Source organism: Adiantum capillus-veneris, chromosome 11 (assembly GCF_014529385.1).
Source record: "Adiantum capillus-veneris isolate H3 chromosome 11, ASM1452938v2, whole genome shotgun sequence".
NCBI lineage: Eukaryota > Viridiplantae > Streptophyta > Polypodiopsida > Polypodiales > Pteridaceae > Adiantum > Adiantum capillus-veneris.
The window spans coordinates 49,149,119-49,164,360 of record NC_140941.1 but is presented as its reverse complement, the minus strand read 5'-3'; positions in this window follow the sequence as shown (position 1 = coordinate 49,164,360).

Here is a 15,242-nt window from a genome sequence, read left to right as displayed (position 1 = left end):
TCTCTTGGTCAACCCCTCTTGCTATTTGCTCATGCTCACATCCTATTGAACCTCCCTAGCCTCAGCCAATGGAAATTAAGCATCATAAGTGATAGCCTTCTGACCTGTGTCCCCCTTTCCCCTTTTGTGAGAGCTTTAGGTAATCAATAAATGAAACTAAACTCTCATTGGACCCCTTTGCCTCCTGGCCAATAGGAATCAGGCAAGCCATTGGGCTGCTCAATGCTCATTGGACCCCTTGGGAGACTGTCCAATAGTCTTCTAGAGAGCTTAATTCTTATTGGTTCTTTTATTAAGTGTTTTTAAATCGATTAAACTAGATTTACTCTAGCCTAATTCTCATTGGTCCACCTCCAAGGTAATCCAATAGGATTTGAGTACACCATGTGGGCATCTGGGCTAGGAAGCTGACATGTGCCCCTCATTCCCTTTGTGTAAAGGGAGCTTGTGTGTGTGTGTGTGTGTGTGTGTGTGTGTGTGTGTGTGTGTGTGTGTGTGTGTGTGTGTGTGTGAGTTCTCTCTCATCTCCTACAACTAGGGCTCGCCCCCTCCTATGTAGGGATGCATGAAGACTTTTGTGGCACACAAAGCATCCAATTTTTGGACACAACCTTTGAATTTTGGAACCTTAGCATTTTGGAAGTCTTAATGGGCTGAACCTTAGGGTTTTTTAAGACCATTGTTGCACATTACTCTTTCGTAGATGGCCCCCCCTATTTTCCCTCCTTTGGATCCCTATTGTGGCCAGCATGCCAGCTTAACCAATATTCTAGCTTTTTCTCTCCTTGCACTTCCCCATATTAAATGATCAGTTTAACATGAGAAAATCATTTAGGAGAATTAGATATTAGTTTTTATGACAGATGCCCTATCAAATGCATATGGACCACACATAGAAACATCATCTCCATCACATGACCCTGGAATTTTCATTGTAACAATTCCATGCTCTAAATCCTCATGCACCTTCTTATCAATTTCCTACAAACATGGTGTGAGCATCCATTGTTTGGTTTAGAAGTGGATTACATAATGCAAAAAATCCATAAGCATCTTGTTCAATACGTCACTCACTATAGAGCAAGCATTTGTATTTGCACTACGACAACAACTAGGAATAGCATCAATAGCACATCCCAACTTTAAAAAATTGTCTTCACCTTGACTTTTAGCCTTGGATTCAACTTGTATATCATCCCAAACTGCATCAGTTTTTGAAATAAAATATGAGAGACTAAATTTAGTATAAATCCCTTCGATTATGTATTAATCTTTAGCATAAAGTAATTGCTCATCGTCCAGTAGACATGCATTGATCACAGATTCTAACTCAATTGAAATAAAACCCCGAGCATTCACATAACTTGGTAACTTCTCAAGCAATTCATTACCTTGGTTATTCTAGAGCTTCCTCATCGCAAAAAAGAGTCTTCTCTATATGTGAATCTATATAATGTTTACCTACTTGTAAGATGGTCTCTTCAAAAGCCACAATCCCCACATCTTTGAAAATCCCTTGCATGTACTCATTCAAATCTAAACTCACCATTTGCCTACATCCAATAATCATGCCATCATCTGGAACACCTTTGAGTTTCATCTCAAATCCATTAAAGGAAAGGTAATATTCAACTTCATTCCCTTAGAAAATACCCTTCACATTGAATATAACACAGAAGTGATGGTCTTATTTCTTTCTGCAATTATTTTTGTTTTGATTCCTTTTCATTGATTGAAAAATTTACAATCATTTGTCTTTCCAAAATCTGGTGTCTATTGTATCTCTTCAAACATGTCCATTGCTTTAATTTTCTATAGAATCATCACATCCTTGTCTATAGCTCCATGTACACTCTCTCATGCTAGTCAGCAAGGTTCACCAAATTTGTTGTAGTTCACACTCTTCCAAGGTTGAACGAGAAAGAACTAGGATTCTTGCTATGAGAGAAGTCAGAGATGCACATAAACAAGATAGTGAACAACAATTGGCATAAAATCTAATGTTAACAACTACAAAATTTATAAAAAACTCCACATTAGATGAATAATTTCCTTTGTAATCATCAACATAATAAATTCATAGAAAAGGACCTCATCATATATAGGACATGAGCTAAAATTGGTACTTCTTTTCTTTTCTCGATACCCCATAAATACAATTATATTTTACAAAGGAGAGAGAGAGAGAGAGAGAGAGAGAGAGAGAGAGAGAGAGAGAGAGAGAGAGAGAGAGAGAGAGAGAGAGAGAGAGAGAGAGAGAGAGAGAGAGAGAGAGAGCGAGAGAGAGAGAGAGATTTTATTATCGTCCTCGGAGGTCAAATATGACCTATGGGACCAAAGTTACATGTGATGAAGTATGTGTATGGCTAATGAGTGACTCTCGATGCTCCAAAATTGTGGTGACGGGAGTTGCAATGGAGAGCCCACACTGTGGGGCTGGGAGAGGAAAGTGTGTAGCTCTAAGTCATGGCTGAAAATGTGAGAGAAGAAAGTTTGGATGTGACCAAAATATGAGCATTCTGGTAGTGTGTGGCACTCACTCTCGAACTTGCGGTGAGCATAGTGTGGACAATCAATTTGACTCTTCTCCATTTCCCCAATGCCCTGTCTTGCATCAAAGGGAGTGGGAGCGAAGCCGAATGGCTGCGGTAGTGTGTATCGCTGACAAGGAGATAGGCTCAGGCATGTAAGTGTGAGTACGGTTTCCTCTTTCAGTGAAGAACATGGTTTTGTAATTGGGGGCATTATGGGTGGTGTAATGTATGAAGGGTGACCCACCGGATTTCTCCCAAGCTGTAATACATTGGCGTCGTAGAAAAGATTCATTCACTTGGGAGTCAATTGAAGCATCAAGTAGCAAGTGTAATGCATCCCATCTCCCAAACCCCTTCTTTATGTCTTGCATCCATCCCGTGCTCAAGATCTTGCTTTTATGCGTCTTTTGAACTTTTTTGCTTGCTTCCCATGCAATTGTAGGAAGTTTATGCGAGGGATTTTGATGCATCTTTATCATGTACTTCACAACCATTTCCATGCCCATAACCTCAATTGGAAGAGATCCCGACTCAAGAAGTAGGAGTATATATGGTGTTTGTGTCTTAACTTGGAGAAAGTTTGAAAGAAAACACTTTTGGACATTCTCAAACTCTTTCCAAGTAGACTTTGAGATGCTCCTTCCCCACAGTTCAACTCCATAAAGAAGAACTGGTGTCACCAATGCATCAAAAAGGTACTTCTTGAGAACCCAACACTTGATGTTTCCCTCATTACACATGTTCTCAAATGCATAATGTTCTCTTTCCCACTTCCAAACAACACATAGCACATTTATGCCACTTGTGATTGGGACAGAACCTGAAGGCCAAGGTACTTAAATCTCCCAACAACTTCAAGTGTCTCGTTGTTATACACAATGCATGGCTTCTCCTTATGGTTGGTTTTCACAAGCATAACCTTTGTTTTTTATTCATTGACAATCAGCCCACTATGCAAGAAAAAGTTCTCAAGGAAAACTATAAGATTTTGTGCATCTTCTAAAGTGTGTGCTAGAAGCACTACATCATCCACATACATCAAAAGCATGATTACCGCATTGAAAATAGTGACCATTTCAATGCCTTCTTCTTGCATGAAGTCAAGTACCACTTGTTCCAATTGATCAATGCATAGACCAAAGAGAGTTGGTGACAATGGACATCCTTGTTTAACCCCCATAGTGCTTAGAGAGAGAGAGAGAGAGAGAGAGAGAGAGAGAGAGAGAGAGAGAGAGAGAGAGAGAGAGAGATGGAAAAAAGGAGCTAGTGGCTAGGTCACGGGTGAATGCACCAAGATCTACCACCAAAAGAGGTCGACATCTACAAAGATTGAAGACCATCAACCCCACCCCCATGAACGGCCACACAGTGCTCGTGATACCACCGTAGCGAGAGGCTCCATAGCCATAAGAGGAGATAACTCCCTTTCTCTTTGTTGAGATGGCAATGAGGAGATACACCTCTATTATATATAGCATGACAACAATGCTTTAATTTGTACATGCGGGATTTTGTTCAAGCCATGTAGCAGTCTCTAGGGCATCTGCCCTTTCAAACAACAAAGAAAAACCCTCATACGGTTTACCCTCATAGGGGATTTTGGTATTAATCTACACCAATATGAGCTCAGATTTCTCCTTGAGAAGCCCAAACAAGATCCCAATCTTGTCAGCCACAATGCGAGCATCAAATTTGGTATGTAAGACAAAAAAAAAAACCCATCATATAACAAATTTAGCTTGCTCGTAGGCACTTCTAAAAGGTATAAATTAAACAAATTAAGTCACACCGGGCCCATTCTAGACCTGTCATTAGAACTTAGAGACATCTATCACAATCATGGTTGACAATCCCACACAACCAACACATTTTCTTACATAGAATTCATTTGAATCAACATTCTTGTCCACGAGTCAATGGCCAATTTGCACCAAATATGGCAAACTATATAAATGGCATTTAATTTGCAATGCCCACAATATGGCATGGCAACGAGTAGACATCAGGTTATCTACTTCCACTCTTTCCCGGTTGGCATGAGATGATGGGCATAGGATGAGGTTTCTCATTAGTGGTTTCTCTTGCTTTAAGGCACATTGGCCTTTAAGTGAGAGGGTTTTGGGGCTAAAGGCCAAGTGGTGAAGAGTGTGGAATGCGGTGCATATGCAGAGAGGGAGAAGGAGAGAGAGAGAGAGAGAGAACATAGAGTGTGGGTGAAACAACCCACCACAATGTGTGAGAGAGACCCTTATTACTATATCTAGTAAAGAATAAGGTGTGTACAAGTGATGGGCAATTGAACGCCTCTGGCATATCCGATCAAGGTAAGAGGCACACCACCTTTACCCTAACAATCTTCCACTTAAAGGAAATTATGTTGATAAGTGGTACTATAATAGAGCCTAGTAGTATGTACAAGAGGTATCAGAGGAATCTCATCTCAACCTATCCCATTGGCTCGCTCAAAGTCAATGCATGCTGCCGTATAGACTCTAGCAGTGTGCAAAAGCATATATCCTTGCTAGATTTAGTATGCATATCCTATATGTCCTCTATAATGATATGCACTACTCCATGATGCATCATGCTAGTGTTAACCATTTCACAATTGACAATCCCAACTGCAAACTCTCCCACTGCAGCTACTATATGAGGGCTTGACACTAAGAGGTCGTATATGAGAGGTATAAAGGCCAATGAAAAATGCATAATCTCTGCCAACATATTTGTGGAAATTTCAACAACGCCATGTGTAGTGACCTTTGCCAATCTATTCGCATTAGGTAGCGCAATGTTCACTACATCACCACCAGAACTAGTCATGCATTGACATGTCAATCTTGACTCCAAGGTAGTCGTCACTCCCTCATCGTCCATAGGGTTTGTATCCACTTGTCTTGGAATCCCCATATCAGCCTCTAGGATGAGCATGCCGAAGAACTAAATATCGGATGCATACTCATCTTGCAGTCATCAAGAGCAAGTGGCATCTCTATCAAACATAAAATCAAGAGGAATTTTAGAGGTAAACGTGACATTACCATCATTGAGGTACAAAGCCACCTCTCTAGTCTGTGTCAAAACTATCTCTCGATCACGCATATATCTCCACCTCTCTAGTCTGTGTCAAAATTGTCTCCTGGTCATGCATACATCTCCATCATTGTCTCATACATTTGAAACAATGACGTCTAATATGTGCTCTGTGTGACCACAATGACAACATATCAAGTGTGAACATGAATGAGATCGTTGTCTCACATGATCCATCATCATAGAAAAAACTATCACACATATCAACTGCCTTAAGTGAATGTCAAAGTAAGAGATCAACTCAACCACTACACAATCATAAAAATGATTAATGCATATGAAACTTGTAGCTCAACATAGATCTACAAAAGAAACCTATAGAACCCATAACCTATTACTACCTGTAATGTGTAAGCAGTAGATTCATGGTTAGAATATACATCGATGGAAATAATGCATAACTTGTACCCTATAGCCACAATGGACATACTCTATAACTCAAACAATATCACCAAACAATGGCTATTGAAAATAAGTGCACCAAAGTTGGACCAAAGGGATCTCTCTACATCAAAGATGCTCACCATCACTCATAGTGCAGAAGATCATTAACGCATGAAGTCGCTTGCAGTAGTGTAACTACACTATGCTCTACAATTGACACACTGATGCAAGTTTCAACTACCACATGTACATGAAACCTTTGCCTAGAACATGTAGAATGAGTGGGAGAATGACTCAACCACTGTGAAATCTCACATTAGGGAAAGTTCGGACTCAAATTGGGCCTTCTAAGAAATGCCATGTTAGTGTAGAGAGAGATAATAGAAAATTCATTTTAACTCTTTTTCATACCCGTTTTCTAAAATTTGGATATCTTATTCATGCAAGGTACAATTATTTAAAAACCCAAAAAGTATTCCAGTCATGATAACACTTCACTGTACATGGAGACTACTGAATTCAATGCCGAATATCTCAATCTTCTGCATTTTTGAAAACTAAGCTATGTTTCCTCACCTCCTTCTTCCCCCCATTCCCTCCTGCATTCTCTCTCGCGTGCACGATATTCAAATTACCATTCTTCAATCGCCCCCACCTCCTTTTGCACACAGTTTTGATCAGTCATGTCTCAATCAACACTTGTAGCTTCTCCATGAAGAACTTCTACAAGGAATAGGAGAGATGTATATCACATGCACATAGAGCTCTCACGAGAGTATGAACCCCTCTGCAAGAAAAACAAACAACAAACGCTTTTTGAAGCTTCAAAAGAGAACTTACGATCACAGGGCATGAAAAATGTGGACCTTCGGCTAGATGGTAGAATGTATCCAAATCATCCCATCACAAACTCCACTCCACCTTTTAAGGATATTACATCCTTAGTGAACTATGTCGAAGATGGCCACCATGGCTTGTATGGCTACACTAAGCAGGTAGTAAGGAGACCATCAAGGATCTTACACAACAACTTAAATAAAAAAAAACAGCGCTAGGTCTTTGCCAAAGAGAAAGAAAACTAAGAGACATTGAGGACTTGAAAGTTGTCTCGGGAGGAATTAAGAAAAGAGTGCAAGGCATCAAGTGAGTGCATATATCCTTCTTAGGTTTATATTCATAAACTCTCACATATCTTACTCCTAACATGCTTGCGTAGATCTTTGCTTCACCTGACAAGGAAGTGGAGCATAGCACAACCACCTCCTCGGCCCATCACGAGCTCATATTGAATTGAAAAAATGTAGCTAGCGTCTTGGATGATAAGCGCTATGGTAAGATCGTTACTAAACAGCTTGACAACCTTTTAAAGGAGAACCAACTCCCTGCACGAGATGTTCAGATGAAGCTGATATATCCAATAAGAGATATGCTATCAGTTTCAAGTATCTAGTATCATTTGCAATGTTGTTCCACTAGAAAAGGGTTTTGCATCATTTGCAGTGTTGTTCCACTAGAAAAGGGTTTTGATTCTTAACTCCTTTTACTCAGGTCTATGCAAAGACATGTAAAAAAGTTCCACTCAAGCACACACTTCTTCCAAACCCTTTCTCTATTCAAAAAACAAGATGGGAAGTCAATGAGGAGGTGCTTCAAAAGCTAGGAAGTGCTTCCCACATTGAATCGAAATACAGATTTTCAAAAGGAGAAGAAATGGTCTATGACAATTATAACAATATTTTTATGATATCATCACGCTGCAGTCATACATTGTGTAGTTGTTCAATGTCACTACTGCTGAAGAGTGCAACGACGTCCTGAAGTTTGTCATCAAGCTAGATGAGTGTGAGCTTGTAAAGGAGACAAAGGTTGAGCGAGTCACAATCACACTTATGAATAGAGCTCTGGATGCAAGCATTGGACCAGATGATCCTCAAAACTTTAGTGTGCAATCTGAGCACAACATTTTCCTTCTTGCGACGTTCAAGGTTCGTAGAAGTTATGTTTAAGATAATTTATCGCTATCTTTCAGTTGAATGCTTTTGAATGTGCATTGCAAAAAGTTCAAAATTATCCTTTCATGTGCCCATTGAGAACTTTGATATATTGAATTGGGTTTTTCATCAAACAAACATACCAAAAACAATAAGCGAATAGAGAAATGGAAAGAAATTGGATGTGGAGGGCATGGGATCCTACATTAATGTTGACTGGCACATGGATGGAGACCTAAAAACCTTGAAATGCATGTACAACGTTTCCAAAGGAGCAACAAGAAAAAGCCCTTGCTTGTATTGCATGGGAGGGGTTTACATCCTTGACAAACCATTTTTGGAGGAGAGCTCCAAATAGGCATCTGTGCGACCCTAACTTTTGGCCCACAATTGGATGACAATGCAAAAGCCAAAGTGCACAAGAAAGACAAGCATTAAGATACAATAGGTAAAAGAAATCTGCACAATGTTGTAATTGACCATGCACACAATGGTGCAGCGAGGACTCGCAAAGCGAAGGTATGGAAAACTTTGGACGCAATATTCAGGTTCTGCAAATTGAATTCATGGACTGATGGTGACTATACAAATTTCCAAGAAGCCGTGGAGACCTACCACAAAACATTCATAAGTGCATGGACAAATCAACATATTACTCACTACATGGTACTATAATTTTTTTGAAGACATGATAATCTTTTGAAATGCGCATACTCATCCTCATAATGATTGCATGCTTTATGTGCAACACATTATCTGTAACCACATGCCTTGGTTTGCAAGGCAATATGGCAGTTTGGGTGTTTGGTCTACACAGGGCATGGAAAAAACCCACCACCAAGCTCCTACTGGTTATTTCAGACACACTCAACATGAAGGTGGTGCGGACAAAGTAAATAGCTTATAGGAGCTACACTAATGGATGTATCGGAAACTAATGTGCAGGTCACATCGCAAGAAACAAGTCAAACAAAGTCAGATTGGCCATGCGGTGAGATTAGCCAAAAAATGGCAAAGAAAGGAGACACGGGAGTTATCGTCTGCGGCGGCTAGGCAGCATGTGGATTGGCGGCTACAAAAACAACGGGTCGGAAGGGTTTGTACAACACCGTTTCAAGTTATGCCATAACTCTTAGCCATAGCAAGATCCAAACAACAAACTTAATGTATCTAGAAGAATCAACATAATTTCAACTTTTCATATTGTGAATGATGGCTGCAAAAAAAAAAACATTGCAAGACATTGTTACATAATCAATCTAACTTTGATGCATAAAACAAATACATTTTATTTATTTCTAGTCATATGGAAATGATACATAATATTTTGGCCTTTTGCCCGTATTTGAAGGACCCTCTTCCTCGTGCCTTCGTCTCTTTGAATGACGCGTTTTGTCATCAACATCTGTCGCAAGCACATTGAGGTCGAGCAATTGGGTCTCCACAATTACCTCAACATGTGGGGCCTCTTCTATAAGCTGAATGATTGGCTGCTTTTGTTTCAACAGATCATGTTTTCCATATTATGGTGACGAGCGCAAAGTGTGACACAGACCCCGATGACGTCAACGCCAGGAGCCGATGCACACCGAGCTGGCCACGGGAAATGAACAGGGGGCACCAACTAGCTTTGAGCGGCTAGGACGCGGATACCGGTGATTTAACATAGCCCAAACACTGCGCACCAAGAGAGAGAGAGAGAGAGAGAGAGAGAGAGAGAGAGAGAGAGAGAGAGAGAGAGAGAGAGAGAGAGAGAGAGACCTAGGTGATGAAAACCCCTCAAGATGTGAGGGAAAACTGATTCAATGCAATATTTACAGAATCCTTATCTTCGATGAGATGGCAACCATGGGGATAGAGAGAGATGAAGAGATAGAGAGAGATAGTGAGCCTAATAGTGCGTTCTATAGAGGTGATTTCATAAGCACGGAGATTCCGCTCTTGTGTACGTGTGGAAACCCTTGGAGTCAGGGTGTGGACATGGCTTCCTTCTCATAGTGCTAACTTCCCAAAATGCTGCCCGAAAATCCTCTCTCTCTCTCTTGATGCAAGTGTTGCTAGTCCTCCGATAGTGACCTCTCAGTGTCCTTTTATAGGTGCAGGCTACATTAGGTTAGGATAATCTGATTAGGTTAGGGCCCTAATCAAGAGATACAAAGCAAGGAGTTGGGTCGTAGATGGTTGACCCTTGCTTTGTCTTAGGAGAATTTTTAAAATGATATCTCTTAGGTTGGCCTTTGTGACCATCACCTAGAGAGAGGTGGCAATTTATAATGGGTTTTTATACAAGATTTTGTCTTGAAACTGGAATATAATAATAACCTATGGATGTTACTGCAGAGATGCGTCGTGGACAAGATGTCGGCAAATGGTGGTACTCGTTGGTGCTTCGGTGTAGTGCGTTCGTCAGTTTCGGGGCCGACCAGGACATGCCTTCAGCATCTTTTCTTGATTCGGTTTCGCCACCGAATACTTTTGGTCATCTCCTTCTTGTGTCGATGGTCTCGACGTCGAGTTCATTCGTTTTTTTTTTGTGGGTGCGTATGACGTGCGTGTATTGTGTGTTTATGTGCATGCATGTAGGCGTGTGTGCTCGTGTATATGAGTGCGTATATTTGTGAGTGCATAAATGTGGGTGTGGATGTATGTAATCGTGTGAGGGTATAAGTGCTATGTGTGTGTGTGCTTATGTATGCGGGGATTGTGTGTGTGTGTGTGTATGTGGGTGATTGTGTGTGTGTGTGTATGTGGGTGAGTGTGTGTGTGAACGAGAATGTGTGTGTGGGAACGAGATTGTACTAAGATTATATATTACTATATTATATATATATATATAAGTGTGTGTGGGAACGAGATTGTACTAAGATTATATATTACTATATTATATATATATATATATATCTAGCTTGCCGGCTCGTGGGCTGCACAGAACGAGGGAGGGTGAGAGAACGTGAGTGAGCGGGTAGGGTGGGTGTGTGTGTAGAGAGGGAGAGAGAGGGGTTTTTGTTGCACCCTGTGGGGTTGATGACAAAGAACGAGAGAGGGAGAGATACCAACGGGAGGGAGAGAGAGAGGGAGTGGATGAGGGTGAGGGTGAGGAGAGAGGCTGAGGTGGCATGTGTGAGCGGTGGGTGTTTAGAGAGAGAGAGAGAGTTTTTTCTACTGTTTGCGTATGCGGGCTTGAACGAGACAGGAAACGAGAGGGGACGAGATACCAACGGAAGCGAGAGAAAGAGAGGGAGTGGATGAGGGTGAGGGTGTGGAGAGAGAGGCTGAGGTGGGGTGTGTGAGAGGTGGGTGTTTAGAGAGAGAGTTTTTTTGTTGTTTGCACCTACAGGCTTGAACGAGACAGGAAACGAGAGGGGGAGAGAGAGTCAACGTGTGTGGGGTTGAACGAGGGAGAGAGGTAGTGGGCTAGGGGGGAATGAGGGTGAGGCGGAGGGGTGAAGGTGTGTGTGTGTGTGTGTGTGTGTGGGCCGTGTGTAAGTAGAGAGAGAGAGAGAGAGAGAGAGAGAGAGAGAGAGAGAGAGAGAGAGAGAGAGAGAGAGAGAGAGAGAGAGAGAGAGAGAGATAGATAGATAGATAGTTCTATTATCGTCCTGGGAGGTCAAATATGACCTATGGGACCAAATGAACATGTCACGTGGTGTGAGTGGAGTTCATAAGTGACTCTCGATGCTCAAAAATGGCTGAAATGAGCGTCGCAATAGAGAGTCCACATCGTGGTTGGGAGAGGAAGGTATGTAGGGAGAGCTCATGGCTGAATATATGGGGAAAAGAGGACCTAATGTGGTCAAAAGCTGAGCACTCAAGTAGTGTGTGGTACTCACTCTCTCACACTTGACGAGGGCATAAGGTGCAAAGTCGATGACACTCCTCGCCAGTGCCCCAACGTCCTGTCTCGCAGCGTAGAGAATGGGAGCTAAGACGAATGGAGGCAATGGTGCGGATCGCACTCAACGGGATGGGCTCAAGGATGTAGGAATGGGTTCGGTTACCTCGTTCCGAGAAGAAGAGAGATTTGTAGTTTGGGGCAACGTGTGTGGTGTAATGGCTGAAGCGAGAACCTCCGGATTTCTCCCAAGCCATGATACATTGGCGTTGTAAGAAGGCCTCATTAACTTGGGAGTCGATCGACGCATCCTTGACCAAGTGACATGCATCCCATCTTCCAAACCATTTCTTGATATCAAGCATCCACCCCGAACTTAGTATTTTGCTCTTGCATGTCTTTTGAACCTTTTGACTTGCTTCATATGCGATTCTAGGAAGTCGATGAAAAGGGCTACGTTGTGTCTTACGCATGTACTCCACAACCCTTTCCATGCCCAAGACCTCAATGGGAAGCGATCCGGACTCAAGAAGTAAGAGCATGTAGGGTGTTTGTGTCTTGACTTGGAGAAAGTTGGTGAGAAAACGCTTTTGGATATTCTCAAACTCTTTCCAAGTAGACTTCCCGATGCTTCCACCCCACACCTCCACTCCATAAAGAAGCACCGGTGTCACCAATGTGTCAAAGAGGTACTTTTTGAGAGCCCAACACTTGATCTCTCCTGCATTGCACATGTTCTCAAATGCATAATAAGCCCTCTTTCCGGCTTCCAAGCGACGCATTGCACAATCCTTCCATTTATGATTGGATGGAACCTCAAGGCCAAGGTACTTGAAGTGATCTACCACTTCAAGTTTCTCATTGTTGTATACAATGCATGGATTTTCGTCATTGAGGGTCTTTACAAGCATAACCTTGGTTTTGGATCCATTCACGATCAGCCCGCTATGTAGGCAAAAGCGTTCCAAGACACTCATAAGCTTTTGTGCATCTTCTAAGGTATGTGCCAAGAGCACTACATCATCGGCATAAAGCAAAAGCATGATCACCGCATTTCCAATCTTAACCTCTTCTATGCCTTCTTGCTGCATAAAATCAAGAACCATGTATTCCAATTCATCAATGAGTAGCCCAAAGAGGGTTGGGGAAAGTGGGCATCCTTGTTTGACACCAATAGTGCTTGCAAAAAATTCTGAAATTCCATCTCCCATACGTAATTGACATATCACTTTTTGGTAGATGCGAAAGACTGCATGCATAAATTCTCTCGGCACTTGAAGGCTTTGCATACGTCTCCAAAGATTTCCTCGCGGTACCATGTCAAAAGCTTTCTTGAAATCCACAAAGCAACAATACAACTTTTTTCCTTTCAATCGAGACGCTTCCATAAGAACTCGAAGAGTGACAAGGTGATCAATAGTGCTATGATGCTTTCGAAAACCTGCTTGGCCAAGCGCACGTTTGCCATTCTTTTCAGCCCATTCACTTATCTTCATCTCCATGATACATCCAAATAACTTTGCCATCAAAGAACCAACCATTATAGTGCGATAGTTGTTCACATTGTTTACATCTCCTCCTTTGTGCAAAGGTTTGATCCAATTTGCACTCCAATCATGAGGCATGCCATACTGAAGTGCAAGGTTAAACATATCGCATATCCAATATCGTGTTTTCTTGCTTGTTCATTTAATCATTTCAGCCTTGACACCTTGAAGGTCACCTGCCTTGCGAGTAGCAAGTTTCTCAAGCGCGCGGCATACATCTTCAATGGTAAAGAAGGGAGACATAAATGGAAGGGAGCTACAACCCTCCATCTTATCAACATTGGGTTGCTCATAGAGGTTCTTACAATGCATATACATATCCTCAAGAGTCAAGTCACCAAAGCTCTCAACGCGCTTGCCTTTTAGATTTTGCCAAAACTTGCCACATGCATGTGCTTTCTCTTGTGCTAAAAGAAGTTGTTTTTCGACTTCCCACCTTCTCCTCTTCTTTTGAACAAGTGCTTTGTATGTGTGTGAACATTCCAAGTAAACTTCCTTGTCTTTGATTGCATCCAATCTTAGCAAGTGTTTTCGGGCTTGACTACATTCCATGTCAAACCATTTCTTCTTGGTGCTACCCATCTTAGACCTTTTGCAAGACATGTGTTTCACCGAAAAGCATTCCTTCGCACAAGAGAAAATTACTTCTTTGAAAACTTTCTACTTGCATTCTAATGTTGGGCTCCCTTGATGCTCTATCATGCTTAACATTTGGTCCACCATATCAGCATATATAAGTGCTCGTTTGAAGTCTAGACGTAGGTACAAATGATTCACATCATGATTGGAGGCTACATGCTCGGGCCGTTTACCACACTTGAGGTCAATACATAACATCTATGATCCGATTCCGGATTCCATTCACCAAGTGTAAAGCTTTGTATGCATTCTAGAGTGGCTTCTGAGAACAACATATAGTCAATCACGCTAGCACCATTGTGCTTTCTACATGTAAAGTCATTGGTGCCTTGCCATAGAGATACACCATTTGCAATGAGCATTCCGGTACTATTGCACATATGTAGAAGTGACTTTCCATAGTGATCCACTTCTTTTGCATCATTAGAACTTCGATTATACATGTATGAGTCATCCACTCTTCTTGATACATGCGGCATGTCGACTTGTTGTGTGTCGTGTTGTAACATATTTGTGCGAGCATTCATGTCTCCAAAAACAATGACTTCACCTTGATCCTTGTAATGAGCAATGTCTTCCTCTAGTTCAACAAAGGGCTGATCTCTATCCATATTCAAGCGAGCATAAAAGTTGGAGTCATAGTGAGGAATGTAGCAGCCGGCCACAAAAATGACTTGACCATTTGGTGGGCTGATTTTCAGCCATAAGTAGCGTTTATACTTATCTTCTTTGACAATGGAAACATCTTTCAAACCCTTTTTGGTCATACATGCTACGCCTCCTTGGCCTCTTCATTGCTTTGCATTTTTGGCCCACATCAAAGAATGTACATCGTATTTGTCAAATCCAAGAATTCGTTGCGCATCATGCTCCCATGTTTCGACAAGAAGTATCACATCGGAGTCATTGGTAAGCTCATCAATGCCAATTCCCGCATTCCATGGATACCCGTTACAATTCCAAAAGCTTATTCGCAAGCGTGAGTTGGTCTCATAGATCATGTGTCCCTATTTGTTGGGTGGACTTGCATCCTCCTCAAGTGACTTTTCTTCTTGAGATGATACCTTAACCTTCTTGCTTCTTTCCTCGTATGCTTTGCGACGTACATTTTGTTGCATAAGAGTGCGATCCTCATATACATTACAACCCGTTCCTTTGAGGTAGATCCAACCATTGTCAAGGATGATCTTTCTCTTTACCTCATCAGCCATGGTACATACAA